This window comes from Phocoena phocoena, chromosome 7, assembly GCF_963924675.1.
Source record: "Phocoena phocoena chromosome 7, mPhoPho1.1, whole genome shotgun sequence".
In the NCBI taxonomy this organism is placed as follows: Eukaryota; Metazoa; Chordata; class Mammalia; order Artiodactyla; family Phocoenidae; genus Phocoena; species Phocoena phocoena.
In genome coordinates this window covers 43,253,744-43,278,285 of record NC_089225.1, presented here as the reverse complement: position 1 = coordinate 43,278,285, position 24,542 = coordinate 43,253,744, and the positions used below count along the sequence as shown (strand labels likewise).

The window sequence follows — 24,542 nt, the reverse complement described above, 5'->3', positions numbered from 1 at the left end:
GAACTAAAGAGAAAGAAGCAATGATGAACAACACAATAAATGAAACTAAAAGTTCTCTAGAAGGAATCAATAGCAGAGTAACTGAGGCAGAAGAACAGATAAGTGACCTGGAAGATAAAATGGTGGAAATAACTACCACAGAGCAGAATAAAGAAAAAAGAATGAAAAGAACTGAGGACAGTCTCAGAGACGTCTGGGACAACATTAAACGCACCCACATTCGAATTATAGGGGTCCCAGAAGAAGAAGAGAAAAAGAAAGGGACTGAGAAAATATTTGAAGAGATTATAGTTGAAAACTTCCCTAATATGGGAAAGGAAATAGTCAATCAAGTCCAGGAAGCGCAGAGAGTCCCATACAGGATAAATCCAAGGAGAAACACGCCAAGACACATATTAATCAAACTATCAAAAATTATATACGAAGAAAAAATATTAAAAGCAGCAGGAGAAAAATAACATACAAGGGAATCCCTATGAGGTTAACAGCTGATCTTTCAGCAGAAGCTCTGCAAGCCAGAAGGGAGTGGCAGGACATATTTAAAGAGAAGAAAGGGCAAAAACTACAACCAAGATTACTCTACCCAGCAAGGATCTCATTCAGATTCAACAGAGAAATTAAAACCTTTACAGACAAGCAAAAGTTAAGAGAATTCAGCACCACCAAACCAGCTTTACAACAAATGCTAAAGGAACTTCTCTAGGCAGGAAACACAAGAGAAGGAAAAGACCTACAGTAACAAAGCCAAAACAATTAAGAAAATGGGAATAAGAACATACATGTCGATAACTACCTTAAATGTAAGTGGATTAAATGCTCCAACCAAAAGACATAGACTGACTGAATGGATACAAAAAACAAGACCATAATAATAATAATTATTATTATTATTTTTTGCAGTACGCGGGCCTCTCACTGTTGTGGCCTCTCCCGTTGCGGAGCACAGGCTCCGGACGCGCAGGCTCAGCAGCCGTGGCTCACGGGCCCAGCCGCTCCGCGGCATGTGGGATCTTCCCCGACCGGGGCATGAACCCGTGTCCCCTGCATCGGCAGGCGGACTCTCAACCACTGCGCCACCAGGGAAGCCCGGGTATACAGTAATTTTGAAGTTTAGAATTTGGAAGACCTAAGAGGGGTTTTCATAGATCTCCTTTACATTGTGTCAGTTAGTTAATAAAATCAAAGCATTTTCCACTCAAATATTGGTATTCAGAATCCACAGCACTTCAATTACTGTATCCTTGAAAAGAGGTATGTCTTCTAGAATAGACGTAACTTAAAAGTTGCTGATAGAAACAAAATATATTTGTATAAATTTATATTATAGTTTCAGAGATTTGTCTTTGATTATTATACAGTTGTCTGTTTTCTAGGGAAGAGAAATTCAAGTAAAATGTTTTGTAAATAGACATTATTAAATGTATTAAGGAAACATCTATCTAAAAAGACCCTGTTTTGAATCTTTCTATATATTGCTTCCTGCTGTCCAGTTACTGTATTATACTGGCAATTCTATCACTCATATCTAATAAACTGAACTTATAGTACATTCTCCACAATCAAGACTCTAAATCTTTTTCACTTTTCTCAAGCCCTCAACTCCTCTACCGTCCCTTGCAATGTTTTTGTTTGTTTTTAAAATAATTTTTTTAACATCTTTATTGGAATATAATTGCTTTACAATGGTGTGTTAGTTTCTGCTTTATAACAAAGTGAATCAGCTATTCATATACATACATCCCCGTATCTCCTCCCTCTTGCCTCTCCCTCCCACCCTCCCTACCCTACCCCTCTAGGTGGTCACAAAGCACCAGCTGATCTCCCTGTGCTATGTGGTTGCTTCCCACTAGCTATCTGTTTTACATTTGGTAATGTATATATGTCCATGCCACTCTCTCACTTTGTCCCATCTTACCCTTCCCCTTCCTCGTGTCCTCAAGTCCATTCTCTATGTCTGCGTCTTTATTCCTGTCCTGCTCCTGGATTCTTCAGAAACTTTTTTTTTTTTTTTTTAGATTCCATATATATGTGTTAACATACGATATTTGTTTTACTCTTTCTGACTGACTTCACTCTGTATGACAGACTCTAGGTCCATCCACCTCACTACAAATAACTCAATTACGTTTCTTTTTATGGCTGAGTAATATTCCATTGTATATATGTGCCATATCTTCTTTATCCATTCATCTGTCGATGGACACTTAGGTTGCTTCCATATCCTGGCTATTGTAAATAGAGCTGCAGTGAACATTGTGGTACATGACTCTTTTTGAATTATGGTTTTCTCAGGGTATATGACCAGTAGTGGGATTGCTGGGTTGTATGTTAGTTCTATTTTTAGTTTTTTAAGGCACTTCCATACTGTTCTCCATAGTGGCTGTATCAATTTAAATTCCCAGCAACAGTCCTTGCAATATTTTTGAAAACTTAAAAAATTTTTAAACATTGCAAACATACACACTATAAAATAATACAATGAAAATGCATGTACTGTACCTATTATCTTGTTTTAATAAAAGTTAACCTTTTGCCACATATGCTTCAACTTATTATTTTAAATGAATAACAACAGGTACATTTGAAACCTCGTATAATGGATAACCCAATCCCATTCTTTCTCTTCCCTCTCTCCACAGAAGAGAGATTTATGTTGATCATTCTTATGAAAGTGTTTGTACCTTTTTTTACCACACATGTATATGGTATGCAGCATTGTTTGGCATGTTTTAACACCTTATGTAGCATTATACTGTATATATCATTTTTCAACTTGTGTTTTTCACTAGTTTTTTTTTTAATATTTGTCCATTTTTATTCATGTACTGTAAGTCATTCATCATAATTGCTGAATCATACTTCATCGTATGACTATAATACAATTAATTTCTCTTCTAATAATGGATAGGTAGAATGTTTATAATTTTTTACTATAAATGCCACAAGGAACATTCTTCTATTTGTCTTCTTAGGCATAGCTGTGTGAGTACTGAAGCATATCGATCTACAACTAGACTTGCACCTTGAAATGATTAGCTGTTGACAAATTGCTCTCTCTCTCTGATGGTTGTACAATTAACATTCCACAGACCAGTCTGTGCTGTGATTTGGGACAGCTCTGACCTCATGGCTGCCAGTGGACCACTCTCCCATCCCTCAGGGTGTCCTCTTCAGTGTTCCCAAGTGACTCAATCCCCCAATGCCTACTGCTGTCTTGGCAGTAGGCCCCTGGCTTTTCTAAACATCATCATTCAGGAGAAGTTGCTGTGACAAAATGCATGCAATTTTTCATTTCTTTTGATATTGAATGAATTTGATATTCAGACTTAAATTTTTTACCAGTCTGACTGATTACTAAATGATAGCTGATTGTTATTTTAAATTCTCTGGTATTTCTGGTTGAGGAGCTTTCATGTGTTTACTAGTCATCTAAGTTTCTTATTTTGTGAATTGCCTATTCATATTCTTGGCCTATTTTTCAAAATTAGGTGTATTTCTTACTCTACATATATCCTAAATGCATTGGGTATGTCTCTCATTCAGTGCCTTGTCTTTTCACTTTGATTTAAGTGCCTTTGTTGTATAGCAACTTAAAAATTGTTAATTTTCAAAGTTAGCTTTTTATTTTATGATTATGCTTTTTAAAAAATTTTGCTGTTGTTTCATTGTTCCAGTGAGAACCCAAAACTTAGTTGCTTTAATCAACAACAGTTATTTTATTATATATCCTGGTTTCTGTGTGTTCAGAGTTCAGAAAGCTTATAGCAAAGTTGCCTTGTTTCTGTTCCACATGCCTCAGATGGAATGACTGGAAATCTGGGGTGGCTTGACTGCTGTGGGCTGGAATTATCTGGAGATACCTTTGCTGGCATCTTGTGGTAGATGCTAGTTGTTGACTGGGACTTCACCTTGGCTGCGAGCCAGGAATCCCACAGACTTAACTTATTTCATTGAGTAGGAATTATAATATTAAGCAGAAGTGGTAACAACAAACATTTACCTTTTTTTTTTTTTTAACATATTGGGAATGCTTCTTTATTTTAACTATTGTTTGTGACTATTAATATGTTGTCCTCTTAAAGAAATTCTCTACTGTTCCACTAAGTTGGATAAGAATTTTTAATCACAGCTTAGAGTTAAATTTTCTTGAATACTTTTTTTTTCTCATTTTTGAGAAGATATTGTAATTTTCTCTTTTGAATTCATTAATATTGTAACCATGATTAATAACTTTTCAAAAACAGACTCATCATTGCATTCTCTGAATGAAACCTACTTAATCATGATTTGTTAATAGTATTTTAATATTTTGCTTGATTTGATTTACTAGTTTATTTAGAATTTTGCAATTAAAATGGTTTGGTTTTGCTTTCAAAATTAAACTAGATTCATGAAAGGAGCCTTTTCCTCTTTGTCTGTCTTTCCTCATTTTCATAATAAATAATATATACTTAATCCAAAAGAAAGCAGGAAAAGAGGGAAAAGGAACATAAAAACATAGAACTAGTAGAAAACAGGTAGTAAGAGGGTGGATTTAAATCCAGTCTTATCAATAATTATAATAAATGTAAATGATCTAAATACTTCAATAAGAACAAGAGATTGTCAGATTGTCAGGCTAAAAGTCTAAGGCCCAACTATATGCTGTTGAAGAGAAACTCATTTTAAATATAAAGACCTAGGTAGATTAAAAGTAAAGTGCTATAAAATATATACTCTACAAATGCTAATTAAAAGAAAACTAGATTGATCATATTAATTTAAAGCAAATTAGATATTAAAGCAAGGAATATTATCAGGGCTGACAGAAATTAATGATAAAGGGTTGCTTTCATCAAGACTTATCAAGACATAAAAATCCTAAAACTTTGTGCACCCAAAAAATAACAAACAAATAACTTTATCTCAATAAGTTGACGTCTTATATAAAATGTATAATTTCCTAGAAAAATGAAGTAGCAAAATTGTTTCAGGATTTTTAAAGACCGGAGTAAATGAATAATCAAGAAAGAAGCACTATCAACAATTACAATTACCCTCCCATAAAATAAGAAAAAAATAAACAAACTAGTCATTAAGGAACAGATAACTATATTTTATATAAAACTTCTAACTTTGAAGCTATTACTTTATTGTGTTTTGGTTTCTGTTGTTGCTGAAGAATAGTATGTCCTTATTCCTTATGAGGTCATCTGTATTTTTCCCTTTGACATCTCTTATGATTTCCTGTTTATCCCGATGCTTTGGAGTTTCATCTTGTGGTGTCTAGATATGGATGTATTTTTATTTAACCTTTTTGAGACACAAAATATACTTTCAATCTAGAAACTTATTCTTTCCTCAATTCTAAGAATCACTTAGCTGTTAACTCTTCAAATACCACTTCTTTATCATTTCCTTCATTTCTTTCCTTTTTCCCTCCTATTAGTTATGTCTGAGCCTCTTAATGTCTCCTATGTGTCTCTTAACTTTAAAAAAAAAAAAAAGGTTTATTGAGATATAACTCACATCCCCCAAATTCTCCCTTTTAAATACACATACAATTCAATGGTTTTTCATGTATCCACAGAGTTGTATACCCATCACCACTAAGTAATTTAAATTAATTAATAACATTTATTTACTTACTGCGCCATGTGGCTTGCAGGATCTTAGTTCCCTGCCCAAGGACTGAACCTAGGCCATGGCAGTGAAACCACCATGTCCTAACCACTGGATGGCCAGGGAACTCCCTTAGAACATTTTTATCATCCCATGAAGAAATCTCATATAAACCAGAAATCACTCCCTATTTTCCACTCTCCCAGGCCTTAATAACCAATAATTTACTTTTTATCTCTATAGGTTTCCTTATTCTGCACATATAAATGGAACCTTATAATACGTGGTCTTTGTGACGAGTTTTCTTCATGTAATATAATGTTTTCTAGGTTTACCTATGTTGTAGCATGTATCACTGCCTTCCTTCCACTTTATTACCAAATAATCTTTCATTATAGAGATATACCATATTTTGTTATCCATTTATTAGTGATGGAGTTTTGAATAATTTTAAATATTGAATAATTAGGAATAATGCTGCTATGAACACTCATGTATAAAATCTACGTACATATAGATTTTTGTATGGACATATGTTTTCAGTTCTCTTGGGTATATACCTGGCAATGGAATTGCTGGGTGACATGGTAATTTATGTTTAACTTACTGAGGAGCTGCCAAATATTTTCCAAGGTGGCTGCAACATTTTGCAATCCCACTAGCAATATTTAAAGTTTACAGTTTTTTCACATCTTCACCAACACTTGCTATATTTTGTATTTTTCATTTTAGCCATTCTAGTGGGTGTGAAATGGTATCTCATTATGGTTTTGCTTTGCATTTCCCTGATGGCTAATGATATTGAGCATCTTTTCTTGTGCTCATTGGTCATTTTTATATCTTCTTTGAATAAATGTCTATACAAATCCTTTCCCCATTTTTAAATTGTGTCATGTTTTTAATTATTGAGTTTTAAGAGTTTTTAATATATATTTTGGATATAATTCCCTCATTAGAGATATGATTTCCAAATATTTTCTCACATTACATTGGTGTCTTTTCACTTTCTTCATAGTGTCCTTTGAAGCACAAAATTTTTCATTTAGATAAAATTCAATTTATCTATCTTTCCTTTGATTACTTGTGCTTTTGACTGATTGCTTTTACTTTTAATGTCAGATATAAGAAATTATTGCCTAATCCAAGGTAGAAAAGATTTACCTCTATATTTTCTTTAAAGAGTTTTATAATTGTAGCTCTTACATTTGGTTCATTGATCCATTTTGAGTTAATCTTTATGTATGGTGTGACGTAGGGGATTCAACTTTGTTCTTTTGCATTGTGGTTATCCAGTTGTCCCAGCACATTTTGTTGAAAAGACATTCTTTCCTCATTGAATTGTTTTGGCACTGATGTCAGATATCAATTGACCATAAAAGTAAAGGTTTATTTCTTGATTTTCAATTCCATTTCATTGATCTAAATATACAGCAGTAAAGCATTAGCACACTGCTTTGATTGGTGTAGATTTGTAGTAAGTTTTGAAAGCAAAAAGTGGAGCCCTCTGACTTTGTTCTTTTTCAAGATCATTTTAGCAACTCAGGGTCTCTTATTACCAGACTTCTTGCATCAAGTTTTCCTTTCATGTCTTACCTCTGTGTGGTCTTGTTAATATTTCATGGTTTTTTTAATATGAAATTATTTTCTTGAGGATCACTTAAAATATTCTTTGGGCAAATTCAGTCTACCCCTTATTCCTCTGTCCCATCCTGTACTTTTTTTTTTTTCAATTTTCTATCTTTCCCTTCTTCTCTCCCAATTTCCAGAGTTTTTTCTAACTTTTTTTCTCTTACAATATTTCCTTTTCTCTTCCAGCTAGTTAGTAAGTACCCTTCATATCCTTAGTACTCTGCTAATCTCTGGAAAAGAAAATCTTTTAAATAGTATTCTTACGTTGCTTATGGTAAATAATATAAGAGACAAGTATATAAATCCATGCTAGATTCTCTTTCATAAAGGAGAATCAGGTTTTTGTTTTTGATTTTGATAATATGCTTTGGTTTAAGTTTTGGTGAACTTGAAAGTAATATTCAGTTTAAAGGAGAGTGCTTATGCTAAAATAATTATTAAAGATAAAAGCAAACATTATCTATATACAAAAATTGAATATAAAAGAATAGGAAAAAGGAAAAGCAAACTCTAAAAAGTGACACAAAAATGACTATACATTTTAATAAATAAGTGTGATTTACTTCTTTTGTATTTACTTTTCACTCATTCATTTCTCCAAAAATAAATGTATTGAGTATTACTGGGGTTTTTTTCCAAAAACGAGCAATGAATTCTCCAATTCTTCAACACCAACTGGGTCTCCAAGAATTTAATTCAATTCGTACACAAACTATTCAGAGTTAGTACAGATTCCATAGATTGAGGTCTCTGTCCCGCAAGACTGCTCTCATTTCTTTTTTAAAAAATTTAATTTATTTTTTGGATGCATCGTGTCTTAGTTGTGGCACTTGGGATCTTCACTGAGGCAGGTGAGATCTTTTGTTGCGGCACGCAGGCTCCTTTCTAGTTGTGGCATGTGAGTTTTCTCTCTCTAGTTGTGACACATGGACTCCAGAGTGCATGGGCTCTGTAGTTTGCAGCATACAGGCTCTCTAGTTGAGGCGCCCGGGTTCAGCAGTTGTGGCGGCGCAGGGTTTGCCCTGCGGCATGTGGGATCTTAGTTCCCCAACCGGGGATCAAACCCGCATCCCCTGCATTGGAAGGTGGATTCTTTACCACTGGACCACCAGGGAAGTCCCTGTTTTATATTTTTATTGAAGCTTCTTTTTTGTTTAAGTATATGATAGGAAACGGAAGAACACAGTGTGCACATTTTGTAGTATGTGGTTATTCTTTGGATTGCTCCAAAAACAGTCATTGTTTCATCTTGAATAGCTCACTTCCCAATTGTTTTAGAAACTAAAGGCAGATACTCTCTTCGAAATATTACAACTTTTATGCTTGTTTAATTCACTAGCAGTTTTAAGACCAAGAATCTATTTTTCACTTAAACCATCTTTTTAACTTGTTTTGAGAACAAAGCTGGGTGTTATTAATATGTAATGATTATGTATCACTGATAATATCACAAATATATGTTGGAGATATAAGGCAAGACATATTTGTTATGATGTTATGATGATGTATATTCATTGTTACTTGATAAATGCTGCCTGCACATCACTAGGTAGAGCAGAGAGCATGCCAAGTAATGTGAGGGGTTAGGTCATGGAAACTCTAATATAAGGAAAAAAAGAGTAAGTAACATAATAAAACTTAGTATGATAGAAGTGAATTAAAATTATGTCTAATAAAACTTAGATAGTCAAGTACTTTAGCTTAGTAGCTTTTCATGATCTTGTCCTCTACTCCCAGCAAATTCAGTATTATCTTTGTTTCAAATTCCATCTCCTAATAATCACAATCAGGAAACTCAGAAGTGTTCTTTTCACCATCCTTTTTACCCATGAATTCCAACTGCTGTTTGAATCTGGTTAACTAGTTTGATGATCGGTAAGGTAACTTTTTTCTAACCTAGAACTTTAAAGAAAAACATTACCTGTTCAAACTAGAGTAATACAGGCACTGGCATATTCTTGGACGTTGTTGAAAAAAATTAAGCCAGCATTGCTTTTAAAGCCCCAAATAAGAGAGCTTTTAATTTTTGTAAAGCTTTTCAGTCTGCATAAGAACTCAGTGAGCATGCAAGTATTATGTGCTGTTACTTTTTCAGACTGTAATCCATTTATCTTGTTAAGTTTTTTTTGAACTCCTGCAAGCTGTTTTAATATCTCCCCTTTTTTCTGATTATTTGACAATTGCCAGTTTTTGTTGAATGTTAAAACAATATGCCTCCTTATGGATATCAACTGTTCATTAACTAGGTGGTATATTTGATGGTGAAGAGGAAGAGAATTCGCAAGCAGTGCAAGGATTTAGTGTTGACATTAATATTATACAATAGATCCTTATGATATCGAGATGTGTATTCTGTCTCAAAGTAGTTTTGATCTGCCATCTTCATTTTCACAAATTATAATCTTTTTTTTTTTTTTTTTTTTTTTTTGCGGTCCGCGGGCCTCTAACCGCCGTGGCCTCTCACCGCCGTGGCCTCTCCTGCTGCGGAGCACAGGCTCCGCACGCGCAGGCCCAGCGGCCATGGCTCACGGGCCCAGCCGCTCCGCGGCATGTGCGATCTTCCTGTACCAGGGCACGAACCCGTGTCCCCTGCAACGGCAGGCGGACTCTCAACCACTGCACTACCAGGGAAGCCCCACAAATTATAATCTTTTACGTTTGTCACTCTTAATTTAGAAACTGGTAATAGATGACAATCTTTAAAAATTCATTTTGAACACAACAGTGTTCACAGTGTGAACGCCACAACAAAAACGATAAATAACCCAATTAAAGACTGGGCAAAGGATTTGAATATTTCTCTAAAGAAGTTATAGAAATGGCAATAAGCACATGAAAAGGTGCTCAACATCATTAGACATCAGGAAATGCAAATCAAAACCACAATGAGATAATACTTCATATCTACTGAGAAATATAAAAAGACAAAAACTGAAAAATAAGTGCTGGCGAGGATGGAGTATATGGCAGTCTCATATGCTGTTTGTGGGAATGTAAAATGGTACAGCCACTTTGGAAAACAGTTTTGCAATTATTCAGTAAGTTAAACATAGAGCTACCATATGACTCAACTTCCATTTCTAGGTATATATCTAAGAGAACTGAAAATTTATGTCCACACAAAAACTTGTACATGAATGTTCTTAGTGTTATTCATAATAGCCAAAAAGTGGAAACAACCAAAATGTCTATCAGCTGACGACTAGGTAAGTAAAATGTGCATGTAATTGGATATTATTCAGCCATAAAAGAGAGTGAAGCACTGATATAAGCTACAATATGGATGAGCTTTGAAAACATGCTAAGTGAAAGAAGCCACACACAAAAGTTCACATATTATATGATTCCATTTATGTGAGATGTCCAGAATAGGCAAATTCATAGAGACAGAAAGTAGATCAGTGGTTGCCAGGGGCTGGAAGAGAGGGTGAAGGGGAGAATAGGTAATGACTACTTAATTGGTATGGTGTTTCTTTTGGGGTTGATGAAAATGTTCTGGAATTAAATAGTGGTGATGGTCGCACAGCATTATGAATATATGAAAGCCACTGAAGTGTACACTTTAAAATGGTGAATTTTATTTTATGTGAATTGTATCTCAATCTAAAAAATTCATTGTGATTTCTGAAATTTTAATATTTGGCAGAAGAATACCTGAAACATGTAGAATACTGCTCTGCATTGTCCATATCTTATCCTTGAATTAAACTTACGTGTGACATACTTGAACCATATGCTGTTTTAGCTGCTAAAATGCTCTCTAGTATGATGGCAATGGCCAATCTCTGAGGGAAGTTAAAGAAATAGTTCTTCAAAACTCATTATTTGGGAATTCCCTGGTGATCCAGTGGTTAGGACTCCGTGCTCTCACTGCCGGTGGCCTGGGTTTAATGCCTGGTTGGGGAACTAGGATCCCACAAGCCATGTGGCATGGCCCAAACAAACAAACAAACAAAAAAACACACAAAAAACTCATTATTTTGTTTATTGCTGGAATATTTTTGACCACTCAATACAACGACTTTCCTCAGGTCACAGTAACAAAAAGAGCTGTGCTTTCTTTAAGAAAATTATTTCTTTTCACTTTATGAGTACTGTGAATAATACATACAGGCAGAAGCTGCATATGACAATCATTTCTTCTTTGCATTGGTTATCAGGAAACTCAAAGACATATATTTCATCCTTCAGCAACATAGAGTACAGGGCCTTATGGCATGCAGTTTTGAAACTAAGCTCTTGGCCTGATCTTATTTTTTTCACTCTAAGGTTCTTATTTTTATTATGAATATTATGTACCTTATTAGTAGCTTACCTCATCTTAGTTTATTACCTCATATTTTAGAACAAGACAGGGTATAAAAATATACAGAGATAAAAGATGTTATAATTAGAGGGAAAAAAAGCCTGAAATGCAAATGTGTTTGAGAAACTTATCTAGATTAATTTACCCTAATATGTAATTAGTAACTGTCTTTATAACTTTCAAATTCCTTATAACTATCTAAGTTTTAACTTTTTTAAGGAGGCAGGGGAAAATGGTAGGAAGTAATAAGCAAAAAGAACGGAACTTTGGAAATGATAAACATTCGTATAAATGATAAACATTTGTATAAATGATTGATAATTGTATAAAATGATTGATAATATCAATATAATGATTGATAATATGAATTGCTTTCTGTTTTGAATAGGGTGATAAGTTATAGAATAGGATGGTGCTGGAAATCCAAAAGTGGAAATAGGTCAGTACAGAGGAGGGAAAAGGGAAAATATGGTGGAGATGTTTTCTGAAATTGCTGGCTGTACTTTTTGTCTAACATTGATCCTATTTAAGCCCCACTGTGCATAATCAAATAAGAGCTGTGTACGGCATTATTTTTATACTGTGCAGCTGCATGTGTATAGCTTAGAAGGACATTGCTGTCACATCATAAAATATGTCAACATTGCTTTCATATTTTTAACATGGCAGCCTCTATTACAAAATAATATTGTTTCTAAAGGATTTTTAATTTAATTATATGTGGTGTTTTCCCCTATCATTTTTAATATAGTTTCCATAGAATTATTAAATTAGCTCATGTCTTTATTATCTTTGCATTTCTAGCAGCAAGGACAGATTTATACATTTATTAAGTGCTTAGTAATCATTGATTTTGCTTTTGTAATTTTCCCTATCAGCATTTTTTCCTTCCCTAAATCCATCTCATCAGCATATAAACATGCTGTAGTATTCCTCCATCTTAATACAAAAACCTTTCAAGGTCCCACATCCCCCTCAAGCTACAGTGCTGTTTCTCTACAGTTTTTTATAGCAAACCCTTTCAAAGAGTTTTCCATATATGCTGCTTCTACATCCTCATTGCACTTTCTCTGCTTTACTTATCCTATTCAGTGCTTTTGTCCACACCACTCTGATGACAACATTCGTGTCCTGGGCACCAGTGAAGTTTAGCTAGCTAAATCCAATGGTCATTTCTCAGTCCTTAGGTTAAGTGTTTTTCCAGCAGCATTGTCACAGTCAATCGTGTCATTTTTTTTTCTGAAACTTTTCACTTGGGTACTTTGCCAAAACCAAATTCTTGATTTCTTAACACTATCGCTATCGCCATCACCAAACTTATTCCTACCCAAGTCTTCTCCATCTCATCCATGTTGTTACTAATAAATGCTTTTAAGTGGCATTTTTTTCATCAAGTACATAGCAATTAATTGGATCTGAGCCTTACACCTCTCTTTCATCTGTATACCTCAAAAAATTTTATAAGCATAATTAACTAGAACTTCACAACATCCTTGTGAAGTAGATAATTATGGCATGGCAAACTGATGTACTAAGAGATTGCCTAAGGTATCTTATGCATGTATGCCAAAATTTTGAAAGTGGACCAGGGTAATGTAGTCCCTGTTGGAAGCATTAGACCAGATTTCGTTTTTATGATGAAATCATTCTAAGAATTCTCAGGAAAAGTAAAATAGTAGTAATGATTACTTAATATCCCTAAATATTCATAGCAAAGTTCTTTTAATAGAAAAGAGTAAAATGTGTATTATCTGAAATCTAGTATTTATTAATGACGGCAACTTTGTTACATCTAATGAAATATATTTTTTTGATTGTATATTGTTAGATTGCTTAATTGCGTCACCAAGTCTTCATAGCCATAATCTGAATTGGATCTTTGAAAGTTTGGTGTGGAATAGTTTCATTTAAGTCTTTTAGCTATGATACATGAAAGCTTTATAAAACTACAAGCTTTGTGTTTGTCTTGATTGCTAGCCTGTTCGAGTAAGGTGGTTTTTTACAAGGCAGTCTTATCAGTGGCAAATTATTCGTTTGGCATTTGTTGACAAGACTGAGATGGACTCTAATTTAGATAAAAACTAAAATTTCCCCCAAATTTATATTCAAATAATGTATTTTAGTTTAGTTAATAGTAATTCCTAAAGGCTTTACCTCTCTATTGCTACAATTTGAGTTGAATTCCCTAAAAAACTTATGGTTAGAGAAATAAAAATACAGCCAAAACAGCATATAATTTTTCTCAAATGAAGCCCTTCATTATATTACTTCATCCAAGTGATTAGTTCATTTTTGGATATTGTGTATATATTAGCCTCAGGAGTGTTTCAACACCTCTTGACAGTGCTACCACTTTCTTCTTCTACTGGATACCCATTTATGGCTCTAAAGCAGAAACCCATGAAGAGGGAGTAAAGATTTTGAGAGGTACTAATTAGTGTTGGAAGAATAGGGTGGTAAACTTGAGAAAAACACACAGCTTTATATATACTTAAATTAAAAAACAATTCACCAAGTTTAATAGCCAGTTGTGCTTTGTTTGCGTGGTTTTTATTATCAGCAAAATTATAAAGTTGCCATCTGAGCTCTAACTAAACTTCATTGTAGTAAGGCTTACGTTAGTTGTCTAAAAATTTTGTATGTTAACCTGTGGGAATTATAACTCTTCTAGAGAAGTTTCAGTCACACAGAACAGTAAGAACAAGTGTTGCAAATGAAGGATATGATATATTTTGAGGGAATGACGGCTTTTTGTAGTAAGGATAGTGAAATTATTGATATATTTTGGTAATTTATGGAAATATAATTTTATAAGAAATGTAAAATCACTGATAATACAAGAAGTGCTGTTTTATTTTATATTTATTTTTTATTGAAGTATAGTTGATTTACAATGCTGTGATAGTTTCTGGTGTACAGCAAAGTGTACATATAGATTCTTTTCCATTATAGGTTATTACAAGATATTGAGTATAGTTCCCTATGCTATACAGTAAGACCTTATTTATCTATTTTACATATACTAGTGTGTATCTGTTAATCCCAAGTTCCTAATTTATCCCTCTCCCCTCTTTTCTTGTTTGGTAACCATAAGTTTGTTTTCTATGTCTATGGGTCTATTTCTGTTTTGCAAGTAAGTTCATTTGTATCATTTTTTTAGATTCCACTTATATAGATACATAAGTGATATCATGTTTGTCTGACTTCACTTAGTATGGTAGTCTCTAGGTCCATCCATGTTTCTGCAAATGGCATTATTTCATTCTTTTTTTAAAAAATAAATAAATTTATTTATTTATGGCTGCATTGGGTCTTTGTTGCTGCGCACAGGCTTCCTCTAGTTGCAGCGAGCAGGGGCAGCTCTTCGTTGCAGTGTGCAGGCTTCTTATTGCAGTGGCTTCTCTTGTGGCAGAGCATGGGCTCTAGATGTGCAGGTTTCAGTAGTTGTGGCACATAGGCTGAGTAATTGTGGCTCGTAGGCTCTAGAACACAGGCTCAGTATTTGTTGGGCATGGGCTTAGTTGCTCCGCGGCATGTGGGATCTTCCCGGACCAGTGCTCAAGCCCGTGTCCCCTGCATTGGCAGGCAGATTCTTAACCACTGTGCCACCAGGAAAGTCCCTATTTTATTTCTTTTTATGGGTGAGTAATATTCCGTTGTATATATGTACCACGTATTCTTTATCCATTCATCTATAGACGGACATTTAGGTTGCTTCCATGTCTTGGCTATTGTAAATAGTGCTGCTATGGGCATTGGGGTGCATGTATCTTTTCAAATTAGAGTTTTCTCCAAGAAGTGCTTTTTAAAATGCTATCTGTTTGTATTTGGTTTTACCAGAAGTAGTATTTAGTAGTTTAGTATGAAGTAGTTTAGCTGAAGAGAGTAGTAGTTTGGAAAGAGTGGCAAAAAGTTAGAATCATGGTAAATCATCTCTTTAAAAACTTAAAGAGATGTACAACTTTTTTATTTCTGCTTTTGGTTTTCTTTAATACTTAAAGCAGTTCTCTTAAGGGGAAGCTCACTTTGTTTTAGGTTGTGATATGACAAAGTTTGGTGTTTTAAAATGAGAAACTATCACTTGTTTTACTTCTCTTGGGAGGCTATAATCACTTTTTAACTTCCTGGGTATCTCTCGTGTAGATAGTGGGCTCTGGTTATTTTCTAACAGCAGGTGTTGAATTACAGTCGTCCCTTGGTATCTGGTAGGGATTGGATTAATTTAAATGGATTAACGTGCAGTGGCAGGAATCATTGGAACTCTGGCCTTCACAGCTTCTCTGAACATTAAGGGAAGATGCACATCTAATATTTTACTGAATACCCTGCTTAGACCTACAGGTGACACTGAGGACAGAAAGCATTCAGTGAGTATTATGCACCAAAATACTGCTTGGAATTGGAACTATCCATTCAAGCTGCCTATTTTCTTTCCTTCGATGTCTTCCCCCCATGAAATCAGAAAAACAACTTTTAGCCAGACACCAACATAGTCAACTGTTTGTATGGGTCAGGAAATGATTTCTATCACTTTAGAGCTTTGTTGCTTGTAGATAAAGTATCTAAATTGATGGGTGCTTTTATAATTTGACAAAACTGCTTAACAAAACTTATATTAATGTTATATAAAGTCTTCTATTTATATGCCTACTCTAGACTAGACGGCAGGCTTCTTTCCTACATACCGTATTACGTGCTTAGTTAAATAAAACTCTTGTCTTGTTGTTAAAGCTTGCTCATGTTTTTTTCTTAAAACATAATAAGAAAGGGAAAATAATTGTTGGAAAAAGAGGTTCCCAAGGATCAGAACTATTAAAATTGTTAATAAAATAAATTTCTTTTTTTTCTAAGTTCTGTTGAGGTTTTAGTCATAACAGTGCATGAATAAATGAAGTAAACCACTTCTACCCAGCTGATTTAGATTTAAATTTAAAGAGATTTAAAACTCAGTTCTCCAAAATCTAAGACTACTTCCTCTTATAAGCACTATGGTACATTAAGAATTCTGCAATAAAGTAAACCTTCTTTTCCACCCAACATAAACTTGAAAGTTATTTGAAGATAAGATAATTTCCCTCCAAATTTGGAGCACTGTTCCTGAATGGAACATATTCTTCCCAACACAGTTGACGGTTTTTTCCCTATGTCTAAAAAAAATAGAGAAAATAAATTTTCAAATATTTTAGGAGGATCATTTACACTTTGATCTTAGTATAATTTCAGAAATGCCTAGTTGCGCTAATACGGTAGTCACTAGCCACATGTGGATACTTAAATTTAAATTAGTTAATATCTAAAAGTCAGTTCCTTAATCACACTTGTAATCATATTACAAGTACTCAACAGTCACATTTGGCTATGGACTGGGTATCGGACAGTGCAGATAGTAAACTTTTCCATTATTGCATTAAGTTCCATTGCACAGCTCTGTATAGAATAGAGTTGTCCCTTGATATCAGTGGGGGATTGATTCTAGGCCCTGCCACAGGTACCAACATCAGTAGATGCACAAGTCTCTTATATAAAGCAGCATAGTACAGTCAGGCTTCCGTTATCTGTGGGACCCACATCCCATGAATATTGATATGTATTCCATTAGTGGTGGATCACATTTTTACCAGTTTCTCCGGTTTTATAGATTCCTATTATTTACAAGTATCCTTCCCCCCTAAAGTATTGCTTATTGAAGCATGTGATTTTTTTCCTACCAAGTAATTTCCCCAAGTAATAAAAATAATAATAATAATAGACAGGATTTGAAATAGCTAGATGATGGTAGAAGCATGTTTAGATTTTTATAAAGTTTGTTATTAACCTTAAAAACGTATGCCAAATTGTGCATACTTGTGATTCTCTAAAAAGTGAATGATAAAGACAGAATTTCCATGTCTACAATCCAAGATTGCAACACTGAAATAGCCTACCAGTAGCATATGGTTTATGAGATTACTTTTCATATGTAAATTTTAGAGAGAATTTTTATTATATAACCATACCTTGAAATGAGCATAGAACACAGAGAAAACATTAAACGGGTATATAAATTAATGATTAAATATTTTAGTGACTATTACTTTAAATGAATTTTAGGGTTAATTAGCATATATTTTCATGTTCAGATTGAATAGAGTGAGAAAAAGCCAGTAAATTTTTTATTCATTTGAATCTTTTCAATAAGCTTGGTAGGGATAAATATCCTTACGTTGTATATATTGAAACTTATGTAAGGTTGTCAAGTGAAGGTGAAGTCTTGAGTATGCTAAAATTGATTAGATAAGGAAAGACTTTTTCCATTTGGGGGCAGAGGAAGAAGAAAAATAGAGATAGTTACATGCTAATTATTGGAAACATAGTAAATATAGTTGGTAAACTGGTAAATATAGTTGAGATTTTCTTTGTGCATATTTACTAAGATGGTGTCTGGTTGGGGAAAAGTACATAACCAATGCATTAGTTGAATTATGTTTTCATAAAATGTAATATTACTTTTTACATGTCTAACTTGAATATATTTCCTAGTTTCAAGATGATTTTAAAGAATTACCTTTTCATTGTAAAAGCCACCCAGGATTTTTATGAGAAGCCCTAAGATTTGTCTGACTTTAACCTCTAGTGTCGTCTTAATTTCATGTATTTTTTTCCCTCATGCATTTGCAAATATCCAGTAAGTTATGTGTAAAAATTGCTACTACCATGATGAAGGAATGCCTTTTTTTTTTAAAATAAATTTTATTTATTTATTTATTTATTTTGGCCGTGTTGGGTCTTCGTTGCTGCGCGCGCGCCTTCTCTAGTTGCAGCGAGCGGGGGGCTACTCTTCCTTGCAGTGCGTGGGCTTCTCACTGTGGTGGCCTCTCTCATTGTGGAGCACAGGCTCTAGGCACACAGGCCTCAGTAATTGTGGCACGCAGGCTCAGTAATTGTGGCTCACAGGCTCTAGAGCACAGGCTCAGTAATTGTGGCTCACGGGCCTAGTTGCTCCGCAGCATGTGGGATCTTCCCGGACCAGGGATCGAACCCATGTCCCCTGCATTGGCAGAGGGATTCTCAACCACTGCGCCACCAGGGAAGCCCAGGAATGCCTTTACAAGGTTTTTATACTCTAAGGATTAGGGCTTTAAATCAAGTATGCATTTTAAATTATAGATTTAGTCTTAATTATCTTGTTTTTGTCCAAGAAAATAAAAAATAAAATGGAACATTTATCTTTTTATTCAGTTACTTATTTTATTTGAATGTAACTATTTAAAAATATTTAATAGCTTTTTTAATTACAGAGTTTTATAGAAAGTATATTTGGTTCTTTCACAAGCCTTTTTATTGACTCTTCACCATCACAAGCCTGTTTTTTTTTTTTTTGTATTGATTGAAGTTGAAAGCATAATGCTAGGAAGGAGTTCACTGAAGGCAGGTCTTTGGATACAGAGAGTAATGCATTCCATCTATGTAGGCTTTTTCTGATCTGATATGGTGGGAACATAGATAATTTGGAGAGAATAAGTTTCCGGTCTTATATTTTTTATACCTCCATGCATCATTTAAAGCTAACATGTTCTCCTCCTTAGAAATCTTTCCTCTTTCACCTTCAGTGTATTTTCCATTTCTCTATTTCTTGGACTTAAAACATAACAAAACACCGTACAGTGTCACCTCTCTTGCTTCCCATGAGCCTTATTTATAGGTATCCCCCAAATTCTGTTGGATAGTCTTGTCTTTTCTTTACATTCATTCCCTTGGTAAACTCTCTTGGCTTGAATTGTACTTTTTATATGACTGATTTTTAAACCTTGGACTATTCTAAATCGCAATATCTACCCGTTGTTGAGAAGCGTCTCCATTTGAATAGCCTGTGGTAACACTGGGCTTACTTACTGTCCAAAATAAAAGTCACTCCACCCTACCACTACAGGTTTCTTTCATTGTGTCCCTGGTAATCTTTCTCTGCTGTCCTCGTTCCTGTACTTAATTTAGCATGAAGTCCTCTTGTTTCTCCATGTAAGATGTATCTTGGGTTTCCCATTCTCTCTACTCATCTGCACTATCCAGACCCTCATTGTATCACACCTGTTAACTCACTACAACCACTTTCACACCAACCCCGCTTTGCCTTTTTTTTTTTTCCTTGAGCTTCCCAAAATCTCCCTGCAGTGACTTTTTTAAATGTATACAAAATTGTTAATGCATATTTTCCTTAAATAGAAATTGTAAGCATTTTTATTTGTATATCCCTCTGGGCATAGTGCTGGATGCAGTAGGAAATAAGTAATTGTTCATTCATTCATTCAGCAGCTCTTTCTTGAGTAGTTGTTGGGTTCCAGCTGTTATACTAGTGCTCCAGTGATCTCTCATGCAGCTTACAGCTGAAAACAGTCTCTGGTGAGAAGAGAAGGCTTCTCTGAGGAGGTGGCATTTGTTATCAGACCTGAATGAAATGAGAAAGCCAGTCCTGCAAAGATATGGGGAACAGTTGCTGCAGGCTGAGAGAACAGCAAAAGTCAAGGCCCTGAAGAGGGACAAGTTTGGTATGTTTGGGGAGTATCAAAAAGGTCATTGTGACTGGAACATAGTAGAGAGAGAGTGACAGGAGATGTAGTCAGGAGACCAGGTGACAGAGGGACTAATAGGCCATGGTAGGTATTATGGATTTTATCTTAAGTGATGGAAAAGCCTTTGGACAGTTTTGAGTAAGGGAGTGTTGTGAGCTGATATATTTGTTGCTAAGTTAAGAACAGAAGTAGGGAGACTATAATAGTAATATTGGAGAACAATATCTTGAACTACTGAGGTAAAAAGCAGTAATAAGTGTTTTGAATTAAGGATAGAATGAGGAAGAATGGTTGGCAGGATAGGTTGGATGGGAGGTGTGAGATTTGAAAGGAACCAAGGAAAACTCAGTTCTGTGTGCTTGGACAAGTCATGTATCCTCTCCAATATCTATTTTCCTGAGTATATAATGAGAAATACCTCTTTCCTGCTTCTTGAAGGAATTGTTATGAGGATCTGATGAAATAACACATGAAAGCTAATTATGAATCTTAAAACACCATTAACATTGTATTAATTTTTAACACTAAACATTTAAAAGTTCACCTTAAATTAAATCATACCTTGTTAATTAAGAAATTTCTAAAAGCTTAGATTTGACAGGAATAAGAACTCTAACCCATATACAGCTTAGGAAATAGTATAACTTATAACTTCCCCTGGGTTTATAGTGTATGGTTCCTTTCCAATTATATTTTCAATCTTTAATAGTTTTGACACTGTTCATAAGGATTAGCATGAAGCAATTTCTCCTATTAATTGATAATAAGTAGATCATGTTCTGGCCATAGACTACACTGGTAATCTAATCATAGAGAAAAAGGTAAACAATACCTGGCTGTCTTTTGTTTTGTAGTATATTTAAGACACTGTGATTCTCCTCTCGGTAAATATTTGAAAACAAATAAAACTAACCCAAATGACCTATAGTTTATTTACTAATATGTTATATTACGTTAACCCTGGGGTGTTGTTGATTATAACAAAACATAATTTACCATACTATAATAAATAATGACCTATGAATAAACTCCAGGTGTTTTATGCTTATTTGTGTCATGCCAATTGTACTTTTCCTGACAATTTTAGATTAATTTAAATATGACTTATGGCATCAAGAAAGACAAATATTCTAAACAAACTTTTTAGTTTCTGAAATCACTTACTCAAGTATGATTCAGCTGAATGCTATTTCTGTTTTTTTATTGCAGATTTCTCAACAGTTATGTCACAAGATTGACCACATTGATCACAGTAAGACTAAAATGATAATTAAGCTTTTAAGGATGTTTTGTTTTCTCTGAGAATGAGAATTAAGTTAGAAAATATTTATGATTTTAGATTGTTATTCTTTCTTTCAACAGCCAAATGAATGTTTACATTTAATGATTCACATCTCACGCTCTACTTATTTAAATACTTCTTTAAATGATTTTAAAACATTTTAAATGAAAAATACACTTAATTTATAACTGAAATTATATACCTAATTATACTAACATATTTCAGTGTGAATCATAATCTGAACATCATCTTTTTTAGTTTTTGTTTTTATTAAAATATGGCATGAAACATTTAAGGTGACTTCACATTAGGAAAAAATTACAAAAATAAAATTACTTGGGACTGTAATCACATATTAAGGAAAGACTGTGAAAACAGCATTGAAAGGATTCTTAGACTTCTTGATTAAATTTTTCATTGATACTTAAATGATTTATAAACAGTCTTCCAAATATGGAGAGTTGTTGAAAAAGGATAGTTCTCTTAAGAAACTGAACTTTTCCGCTTTAATTTTATTTAAAGTGTTAATTTCTACTGTGTATAAGGAAATATGTTACTTAAAGAAAAACTTTTATCCAAGGCCTTGAGCTACATTATTAGAAAATTCTAACTATTAAAATCTGAATTGCAGTAATGAAACTTTACAGCATTTTTGAAAACTCCGTTTAAGTAACAGAGGAAAAAAATTGAGTAAATTATTTACTCAGTTAATCTGCTTCTTAAATCTCGTTTAAATTGTTCATTAGAAGCAGTGATTATCAGAAATGTTATTCCGTGTATATAAAACCTTAATGTTTTAATATTTTTTTTGAAAACTGGTACATTTGTTAAATTTAACATTTTTCAGAGAGGCCAGAGACAACTTTTATTCTATTCTATTTTTAAAGGCTTTATCATCATCATTGAGTCTACAGATGTATATGGCATGTTCATTTTCCTAAGGGAGCATTTTAGCTATCTCTGATTTGTTGCTCTTTGCTTGTTTGTTTTTTCGTAATCAGAACTTTATTGCCCTAACTGAATGGTTTACAACAAAATATTAACATATTTCTGTAGTAACCTTCTGTTTTGCATCTAATGTTTTATAATCAAGGAAGTTAAAATTAGCATTGGATGAAAAAGGTGTTTTTTTTAAATTAAAAAATGCTAACTCTCAGTACATTTTTAGGGTAATATTAAGAGAACACTTAATTGCAACTGTTCTGAATTCAAGAATTTCAGGAAGAGAGGTGGTGTTCAATATTATCAGATGTTAAATAAATTAAAAATTAAGAAGTATTCATTTGAGAGTTTCATAAGTGACTGATAGTAGAAACCCTGTGTAATAATGTACGGGTTGTGAGGCTTTCTCTAGCTCCTTGAGTCAAGAAGAGGGTAGATTTCATCACTGATTCAGGCTGAGGGTATTGAGAGAGTAGTTCAAGTGTTGACCATGGGACTGGAATAAAATGAGGCCAGGGAAGGGCTGATATATTCAGAGAAAATGGAGAAAGGACTAGTCAGAGGTAGATAAGCTGGTGAAATGAGATGATAACTAAAAGAGTAGAATGCTGTGGTTAGGAAGGGGCTATTATAGATTGTTTCAGAGCTGGAGCTGGAGTATTCATATATAATATATACCTTGTATATTTTTTTCTTCAGAACTCAGGAGAATTTCTGTTTTTACTCCTTATGTTACATTTCTCTGAAGTGTCAAGATCTTCTAAATGATTTCTTTTCCTCCTGGCCATCATCAATTCTATTGAAGCCTATATGTGATCCTCAGTTGAACTTTATTAAAGCGTTGCTCTGATTCTTTTATGTCTCTACCTGAAGATGTTTAGTGACTTTCCATTTCTTATAAGTTCAAATTAAGGCTTTCTAACTTGGTATTCAAGACCCCTCCTCAGTTTGGCTCTAACATATTTCCCAGACAAATATCCTATTATTCAAGAAGAAGAACCCTACATTCTATACAATGTGAACTACATACTCCACCTTGAGTATACATTTTGTCTCCATACTTACATTCATGTCATTCCCTTTTCCTAGAATATTCTTTTCCCTTTTCAGTCTTTTGTTTCTCCTGATGAAATCAAACCTCCCATCTAATGCCCTGTATACCTGTAATCATCTCTTTGAGGCCTTCCCTAATCATCCTAATTGAAAGTGATTCTCCCTCCTTAGTAGTTTGGTGATGCTTAATTTTTATTATTCTTATGTAACTGATAACATATATTCCCTTGTATTCTGCATATTTTAATATGTATTTTCCAATTGAGCAAATGAGTATTTAGCAAATGTTGCTAGTAATCATAAATACCCCAGAAAGAACTAAATTAATTAGTATCTTTAGTTTTCTTATATTAAAATTGAAACAAGGATATTAATACATGCATATCCAAAATTGAACCATAGGAAGCAGGGTAGTTAGGAAAGGGCATAGGTTTTAGAACCAGAGCGAGTTCAAGTACTGATGCCGCTGTATACTGTGTATATGACCTTTAGCAAGTCAGTCTCTTTGTGCCTCAGTATCTGCAGAAAATGACTTATGCATATATTTAAAAGGATTTTTATAAGTATTAGTTACCTTTCTTCCCTCTTACTTGTTTAATGTTATAGTTTACTCCTTTATTGATATGAGAGGGGTAGGACATCAACTATAAAGATCAGGGATATATCCAAATTTACCTTACTTACACATTGTGATCCTTTCATCTATATGTTTTAATGTATGGATTTTTAGTTTCTACATTACATATAGTAATGATAACTTTGTTGACTTACATAAGTTCCAGCAAGGAGGCTGATTAGATCTATTGATACAATGTGCTTTTTTCGGGGTGGGGAGAGTCAGACCTCACTAGAATACAAATATCTTAAAAGGCCAGAATGAACTTTAGAAAAGTTTAGGTTGTGCTACATTCCCCTTATATAACAGATGAGAAAACCAACATCCAGAGAATTTGAAGGGAAGTGACATGCATAATGGTTAAGAAGAGGAACTGGGTCAGAAAAACCTCTAAGTTTGTGCTGTAATATTTATATAGCTGTTTTGATCTTGAGTCAGTTACATAGTCTAAGATCCAGATTTTTTCTCTCTAAAGCAGAGTAGTGTTTTATACTTCAGGAGTGTTGTGAATATTAAATTAAAAAATGCTTGTAATAAAAGCGCAGCACAGAGGCTGACATGGTAAAT

The 24,542-nt window shown here is 33.9% G+C and overlaps 1 protein-coding gene across 1 annotated transcript in view; it reads left to right on the top strand.

Moving 5' to 3' along the window:
* Positions 1-24,542, top strand: part of BAZ2B (bromodomain adjacent to zinc finger domain 2B) — a 295,054-nt gene that overhangs the window by 72,775 nt on the left and 197,737 nt on the right. Inside the window, exon 2 of the mRNA XM_065881229.1 lies at positions 21,292-21,334. The gene's annotated coding sequence lies outside the window, so the exon portion shown is untranslated. The remainder of the gene's footprint in view (positions 1-21,291; positions 21,335-24,542) is intronic.